Here is a 9027-nt window from a genome sequence, read left to right as displayed (position 1 = left end):
AAATGTCTTTCTTTCAATATGTCCTGTATCTTCAGGTAAAGAAAGAAGTCTAATCAGGTGAGTAGGGAGGGTGTTCCAATACAGCTATTTGTTTACTGGCTCAGAACTCCCTCACAGACAGGGCCACAGGAGCTGGTGCACTGTCGTGATGCAAGAGCTCCTTCGGGACCATTTTGCACACGCCTTTCTCATGCCAAGATTTTCAGTTAAAATTTTCCTAACTGTTTCTCCATCTATGTTTACTTGGTCTACTATGCTTCTCACAGTCAGCCAACAATTTTGACGCACAATTCAACACATTTTTGCAATGTTTTCGTCACTTCTGCTCATTACTGGCCACCCTGATCTCTCTTCATCAGTGACGTGTTCTCTCCCCTTAGAAAAACATTTAATCCACTTGTACGCTGCTGTTTTCTTCATGGCATTATCCCCCTAAAGTTGGACTAACATGTCCCTGATTTCACTTCCACTCTTGCCAAGTTTAACAAGAAATTTAATGTTTGTTTGTTGCTCTAATTCAAGCTCAGGCATTCTCTCAACGATACACAAAAACATGCAGTAACAATAATGAACGCCACTCAGCAAGACACCGCCACACGTCGACAGGAACACAACTGTGAGATACTGATATACCAAGGTTATGAAACCTTACCGAGCTGTTTGTACAGTGCTGCCAATGTAAGCACACAGGGACAAGTTCATGAACTTAATTGTCAGACCCTGTACACCAGGTTGAGGCTACCCCTCCCCCTCTTTCCAGACCTCCTAGGGTAGAGTACACAACTGGAACACCAGAGACCCAAGCCCAGGAAGCCACATCCAATCCTGTCCCTCAAGGCCCAGCTCAAATGCCCCCTTCTCCTGGAAGACTTCTCAAATTCCTCACCTCTCCATCTACCTCTGATCTCTCTTTCCTCTGAGACCTCTAATAGTCCCTCTGTTTGAGCACACATCCCTTTCTTATGTCAGAGTTACAGGTTAAGAGCACAGGCTTCAGGGTCAGAAAGATTTGGGCTGTCATCCTGGCTGGGTTACCTGGGGCAGGACACTTTAACTTCTCTGTGCCTCAGTTTCCTCATTTGTAAGTTGGGAGTCATGACAGTTGTTGCATCACGAGTGTGGCGAGTTTGGTGCTCAGCACAGTACCTAGTACCTAAATGCTCTCCAGTTTTTATGGTCGCAGAGGTCTCCCTCTGAGTCTCAAGTTATCCCCCCCACTCCCTACCCGCTGCTCATACAAAGCAAATAACAGGTAATCATGTCACTATTTTCAGAATGGTTGAGAGAGTGGGCGTGGGTCTCTCTCTCTCCCAGAATGTCACCAACCCTCTCCAGTCTTCCTCACCATGCAAATCTCTCTCCAGTTCCAGATAATAACAGCCTGGATTTTCCAGAGGCTATGGAATGAACAGCCACTGCCTTGCAAACCACAGAAACTGGGAACATTGGATTCAGAAGGACCCTCCCAAACCTGTCAATCTAACAGATAGGCAAACCCATTATAAGATAGGCAAACCAAGGCCCACTCAGTGAATCAGTATCCACCCAAGCATTCTAAAGAATTCTAAAAATAAGCCTCACCCCCTCCAATCACCCTTTCTCCTTGCTTTCTTTATTTTTTTTGTCATAACATTTTCCTTACCTGACGACACATATTTATCCCTTTGCTTCTGTATCATCCGTTTCCCCACCAGATTTACGAGGTCTGACAATTAAGTTCACAAACTTGTTGCAATGATGTTGCTAACTTTTTTTAATATCAGAGGGATTATCCATTATGAATTTGTATCAATGGATAAACAATTAACCAAGTTTACTATTTAGAAGTGCTGAAAAGGCTGCATGAAAAAGTTAGAGAATCTGAACTTTTCGCCAACAATTCATGGCTCTTGCATCACGACAATGCACCAGCTCACACGGCACTGTCTGTGAGGGAGTTTTTAGCCAGTAAACAAATAACTGTATTGCAACACCCTTCCTAATCACCTGATCTGGCCCCCAATGACTTCTTTCTTTACCTGAAGATAATGGAAATATTGAAAGGAAGACGTTTTGATGACATTCAGGACATCAAGGGTAATACGACGACAGCTCTGATGGCCATTCCAGAAAGAGATCCAAAATTGCTTTGATGGGTGGACTAGGCGCTGGCGTCGGTGCATAGCTTCCCAAGGGGAGTACTTCAAAGGTGACCATAGTGATATTCAGCAATGAGGTATGTATAGCACTTCCTCTAGGATGAGTTCGTGAACTTAATTGTCAGAACTTGTACGAGGCTTTTTGAAAAATCCTGGTGAATGAGACATTGTCCACCCTCTTAAACAACTTCCTGATTAGTGAACAATAGTCACCAGTGACTGCGGACTATACACTAAGCTTTGGGCTGGCAACTTTATGTGTAATTTCTCTGTGTTAGTGCAGCTCTTATCATTGCAAGGAACCATATCTCACTCAGGACTCCTTAAGAAAAAAGAGCTTGGGGTTTTTTAGAAGGATGTAAGAGGTCTAAAGACTAAAATGGAAAGAAAGACATCAAGAACTGAGATGATTCCAGGGGCTGGCAGACTTCTCTCCAGCTTTTGAAGCCTGGGTGGTCTTTATTTGTGGGTGTCTCTTTTTCCTGGATGTGTACCTCTCACTCTTTGATAGGCTCTCTCTTCTAGTCTGAATTTGGGGGACAGCCAGTCTGATTGGTTTGGCCAGTGACCTTCATGTCTCCTAGAGTGAGAGTTTTCAAGTCAGACCGTTTCTTGGATTATTAGTTGGCCTACAAGGTGAACATCATTTAGCTTCTAAAATACGGTACCCGGAGCAGAGGGTATGTTTAGTTAGATGGGAGTGTTGGCTCACGCTGAGCCTGTAAAGTTGACAGTATTATTTGTATTTTACAGCTGGGAACACAGGTTCAGAGAGGAGATATGACAACAAAGCTGTGACAAAGCTGCCCCAGCTGACCTGCAAACCCATGATTGAGAAATATTTGCTCTTGCTGTTTGCAACTGAGATTTGGGGGTTGGTTGTTATGCAGCAATAGCTGACTAATACAAGATTCAAATCTGGTATCTTTAATTCTGTCTGACGATGTTGTCCCACTGAGGTTATGGCTTTGATTCCTGTTCTCCCCACAAAAACATTTTTGGAGTGTCCTGTTTCCAAAGGAGCAGAGAGGAAGATACTGGAAAAGAGATTTGTCCCTGGTAACTTCGTGCATATTAAGTTCATGCTTCCGCAGCAGTCCCCTGTTCTGACAGCTGGAGAAAGATATAGATAATAACAACTCCAACCATTCACGGAATGCTGTAGAGTTCTTTGAAGAGGTTTCATGTAGGTTATTACATTTAGACACCCCAGACAGTCTCAGAGGGTAGCCAAGGCTGGTGTTATTACAACCAGTGTAGAGTTGAGGAAACTAAAGTTCAGAGGGGTGAAGTGAGTTGCCTCTGAGTCCTTGATAGAGACCATCGTTCATTTGAGCACTTTCAGGTAGTAACATAGAGCCATGTGCTTCACATGCCTCTGTGTCTAGGGCAAGAGTGGCATGTTCAGAGCACGACACTTTCAACCTCAGTCCATCCCCTCACTTTACTAATCAATCATTCAGCTGAACTTTCCTTTTTCTCCCAACTGGCCCTGCTTCCCTTGAGGTCCTTTCCCCTAGCCTCCATCCAACATTTGGTCAAGGTGGACATAGTGCAATTATCTTCCAGCCGCCCCAGAACTCAGAACCTGTTCTTTGAAGACAGTAAACGCTGTGGTGCAACAGAAGGGTAACGGGGCAGGGAGGTAAAGAACCTCGGTTGAAGCCCTGGCCGGCCATTTGATTTATGACGTGGGCAATTCACGTCTCATGTCTTGGGTCTCTGTTTTCTCCTCTGATATGAGGGTCATCAGGTGATGACACAGGAATGTTACAAAGGCTCTGTCTCCTTTGCCTGGCACACCTTTGCCTGGCTAACTTCACTCACCTTTCAGACTTACTACTTTCACGCTACTTCCTCAGAGAGACCTTCCCCTGAGGCTAAACGGTGTCCCTGCCCAAATTCTTTTACATCTTGTAGCAGGCACTACCATTTAGATTTGTACAATTATTTGTTTTATTGCTTTACTGTCTATCTCCCTTGCTACATTAGTAGCTGCCTGAGGGGAAGGACTATATCTGTTTCGTATACCCAGAGGCTAGCACAGTGCCTGCTAGCTAGTAAGCACTCAAAAAATATTTACTAGATGAGTGAATAAATGAATCTGCCCGCCTTTTTCTATACTTCCCACCTACCTGCACCCACCCATCCCACTCATCTCCCAGGGGTGTTGTAAGGTGATAATGAACTGTAAGCTGGGAATTCTTGGGCAACGGTTGATGGCTGACTCTCCTCTCCTCTCTCTGTTCCTGCCACTCTGGCCTCCTTACTATCCCTCGAATATGCCAATCTCATTCTTACCTCAGGGCTTTGCACTTAAGTTCCCTTCTATCTAGAATGTTCTTCTCAGGTATTCAGTTGGCTTCATCCTTCCCATCAATCAAATCTCTGCTTAAAATGTCACCCCTTCAGGGTCTCCGCTGACGGCCATTTCTAAAGTAATTCCTCTCGCCATCCTTGTTCTCTACCCCCTTACCCCCACTTTCCTTCATAGCGTTTCTCACTACTTGATGCTAAATTTTACATTGTTGACTGACTTGTTTATTGCCTGTCTCCTCCACGAGAATATAAACACTATGAAGTCAAGAGTTTTTCTCTTTATTCACTTTACTTGTGTATATCTGTACCACCCAGACCAGTTCCCGGCTCATAGTAAAAGCTTAATGAATATTTATCAAATGAATGATTGAATGAATGAATGACGATGAAAAGGAAACTAAAGAAAACAGCTTTTCTTCTTAAAATAAAGCCCTGAATCCTTCAAGGCCAGAGCCAGGAATAATGTCTAGGTAAAGGGAAAGACCAGCCACACCCCAGCTGTGAACCCAGTGAGTCACTTCCTTCTCTGAGCCTCTGTTTCCTCATCTGCTAAATGGGAATAGTGTATCTACAATTCACAGGCTTGTTTTAGAAATGAAATAAGGATTCAATGAGATAACATAAGTGTCTGGCACACAGTAGGTGTGCAGCAAACATTCCTCCCCAAACTTGGAGGCACGTTGAGCCCTTAAAACCGTCTGAGTAACAAAGGGTTCTCAGTCTGAAGGAGAAAACAGGCAGGCGACATCTCTCTCTCTCTCTCTCTCTCTCTCTTCAGTTTCCCTTCTAAGAGAGGAACTCACTGGCCAGAACCCAGGATGGTCACTAATGCAGAGGACAGGCAGCCAAATTCTAGCCTCCCACAAGGAGTTTCCAAAAAGTGTGAGCACAGAGTTGCATAACCTGTCGCTGAGACACGTGTCTCCCCTGAAGTGTTTTCACCAAACATTCCTTGAAAGGGATCATGTGAGCAGGGCTGTGAGGCAGCCTAGAGAAGGAAGAAGGAAGAAAGGGAGAGAGTTGGAGAGCCTTGGGGGTGGGGTGGGATTAGGAAGAGAAGGTCCACATTTACGTAACTCCTACTGTGTGCCAGGCCTCGGGCTCCTTCTTACTGATATCTACCTAGATCCTTGCTGTAAATCTAAGAAATCAGGTCCTGCCACTTCCACATTCCAAGAGAAGAAAAATAACAATAATTAATGTAGCTAATGTTTACCTAATGCTAACTGTGTATCAGGCAGTGGGTAAGCACACATTACATCTTCAGGACAGCCCATGACATAGTTACTATTCTGATCCCCATTTTACGGAATTGGAAACTGAGACTCAGCAAGATGAAGTAACTCCCCCAAGGGGAGTTACTCTATTACCCAGGAAGACAATAGAGCCAGGATTTGAATATGAGCAGAGCTCGAAAGCCCAAAGACCTGTATGAGGACATTTCCCAAGGGATTTGGGGGGGGCGGGTAGATCTGGAAAATGATTCCAGCAGCAAGCAGCAGTTGTCCTCACGTGCCCATAGTGCGGGTCCAGTGTGGGTGTGACGTAAGTGACCGAGTCATCAGAGGCACCCCCTTCCTTTGCACCCAGGGGACAGTTTGTCCCAGCTTGTGGCTGTTTGTCATTCTGCCTCTGACCTAAAGTTTAAAATTTCATTCATAAGTTTGGAACCACAAACTTGGCAGTGAGGGAAGGGCCCTTGGAGATCAGCTATTCTAGTCCAACCCCCTTAAATTACAGATGGAAAAAAACTCTGAGGCCCAAAGAGAGGCACACACATGGCAAGGTCAGAGACATTTTCTGTTAGAAGGAGGAGTTGGTTTGAAGTCAATTACAGATTCTCTTGTTCTGTAATTACCAAATATGGCTGTACCGTGAATTACGTGGGGAGTTTTTTAAATACACAGATTTCTGCACTCTGCTTCTAGAGATTCAGACTTCGGTTTGCAACAAGACGACTTGGGACTCTGACTATCAAATATGTTCCTCAGGTGATTCAGATGGCACAGGGCCATGCCCTGCATTTGGAGGTTGAGTCCAGTACCCCTCTTTCACTTTATAGTTTGGGATTCTAAGAGCCAGCACAGGACTTGCCCAAGGTCACGTGACACGTCAGTGTGGCCCTAAATCCTGCTTTGTGGTCTGAACCCAAAGCTCATTCTCCTTCTCCAGGCTGCCTGTGGTCAAATTCTCAAAATGGACCGAAAGGGCTGGCCAAGGGAGTTACTGTGGTTTTCTCCAGCTCTTGGTTTCCTTGTTCTACCCTAACTAAGACACAAAATGATGCCCATTTCCAGGGCTTGGAAAGGTGAGAATTTAAGAGCTGAAATCTTACAGGGAAAAGGAAACTGCAATAAGCTGTCCTGCTGTCCCTTGGGGATTTCCCAGAGGTGAATCTAGGCTCTAGGAATGACATCAGATGTCAGACACCAGCACCAGCACCGGCCCCAGCCTCAGGCTCCAGGCTACGGGTACCTGTATTTTCCATTCCAGGAGCATGGGGAGGGAGGGCCTTCCCTCTGTGGGAGGAGATGGGGTGGAGAGGGTCCAGCTGTGACGTCAGGGGGACTGCCTCAGGAAGAGCCACACATTCCAGCACCTGGAAGGAAGACAAAGCTGCTTTTGGGAACTAAGTCAAACCTCTCAAGCACTTTTCCTGAGCCTCTCCTCCCACCACCCCTTAATCCCTTACCCCAGAGCTACTTGAATGGAGGGAGTCACTGCTCCTTTTCCACTTTCCAGTACTCCATCTCTCCTTTCTTTCTTTCCTTCTCTCTCTCTCTCTCTCTCTCTCTCTCTCTCTCTCTCTCTTTCTCTCTTTCTTTTTCCTTTTTTCATTCCTTCTTGCCTTCCTTCCTTTCCTTTTCTTCTGGAATGTAGCTTGGGGTTTGGTGTCAGATGTCCTGGGTTTGAATCCCAGCTCAGCTTCCTAGGTAGGTTCCTGAGCTCTCTGACCTACGTAGTAGAGTCACCCCTGCCTCTGAGCCTCAGCTTCCACTTTAAGAATTTTTTTATTTGCTAGTTCTGTACTCCTTTTTCACAGAATTTAACACCTATTATACCAAAACAGCATTTTAAACACTGACATATAAACTATCTAATAAGGTAAAGCAAAGACAAAAGCATCTTATGAGAAACAAGATACACCATCATTTATTCTTCAAATATTATTGCACCTAAACTTTCATAATTTGACAATGCATTCATGAAAACAATCTGCAGAGACATTAAAGAACACTTTTAAGCAGACATGTCTGTCCTAAGTTATTAGGTAAGAATTTTACAAACATTACTCATATAAGTGGTAATGATGGAGCTGGCGAGCATTGCACCTTCTCCAAGCTGCACGGCAAGAACCCCCAACCGCATGGTGAAACCTGTGGCCCTTTCCAAGGCCACGGCTCTTGCGACCTGCAGATGTCAGCTCTCCCTCGCATCTCCCTGTGCTTGTGGACTGGTCTAGTGATCCACTGGGTGTCAGGATTCTGTCTGATAGCTTTATGGAATGGACCCATGAGGATAATCTCAAAGACTTTGTATGTGGAATCTTCACCAACCCAGTAAGAATTCAGGAATCTCAGAACCCCACACTAGCATCCATCTGACTCCTGGGCAACAGACTAAAGGCTTTAAACTTTAGCTGGTTAACACCATGATGGACAGGCTTGCCATAGGTCGCACACTTAAGAACTAGGTGTTTGTGGCCACCATGTTGCACATGAATCTGGTATATGACATAAACATGCTTGGCCTTGTATCCCAGCCTGTGTGTGTTATCAGGCCAGTTGGTGTGTGTGTGTGTGTGTGTGTGTGTGTGTGTGTTGTGGAGCGCAGAGAGCTGGCAGTACTGCCAGCAGTGCACCCTGAGAAGAAACAGCATTACATCGGACTGCTTCTTCCTCCACAGCTCCTGGATGTACTTGTAAGCACCCATCTTGTCTTACCTGATGGCTATGGACAGACGGAAAGGGCCTCAGTTTCCACTTTTAAAAAGGAAGGTAATATCTATCTTCTTGGATTGTGAGGATGAAACAAGATCATGTATGTACTTAATAAACAGGAGATGTTTTCTTAGAAACACTAGGTCATGTGAGTAATAAGGGAAGGACCAGAGGGTTTTGAATATGTATTTGTTGAACCAATTTGAGGTACCTAAAACAATGGTTGAGCTGGAAAGCACCACAGGAAACTTTGGGCCTTAATGACTTTCAAACTGGAGTCCAAGTGAACTGTGTACAGTATTTCCAAATGATAAGGGAAATCACATACTTACTCTTGATAGACTCAAGTTTCTTTACTTTTGTCTGGAATTGTATCAACCCAAGGTGATACTATGCTTATCACATGGGTCTTTGATAAGTTTTTTCATGGGAAAATAATTAGTGGAGCATAGCTGAAATCTTGGAAAACTTTTCTTGTCTGACTGCTCATTTCATAAACAGGGAAGTTGAGGTTTAAAGAAGGAAGTGGCTTGCTAGTCACACAGCTAAAGTAGTAGAGCTGGCATTAAAACTCAGTTTCTTTTCCTGGAGCAATTCTGAAGAGGGGAACCTTTTCATTCTGAAGAGGG

The sequence above is a fragment of the Rhinolophus sinicus genome, linkage group LG13, assembly GCF_036562045.2.
Source record: "Rhinolophus sinicus isolate RSC01 linkage group LG13, ASM3656204v1, whole genome shotgun sequence".
Lineage (NCBI taxonomy): Eukaryota > Metazoa > Chordata > Mammalia > Chiroptera > Rhinolophidae > Rhinolophus > Rhinolophus sinicus.
This window is presented reverse-complemented; position numbering follows the sequence as displayed.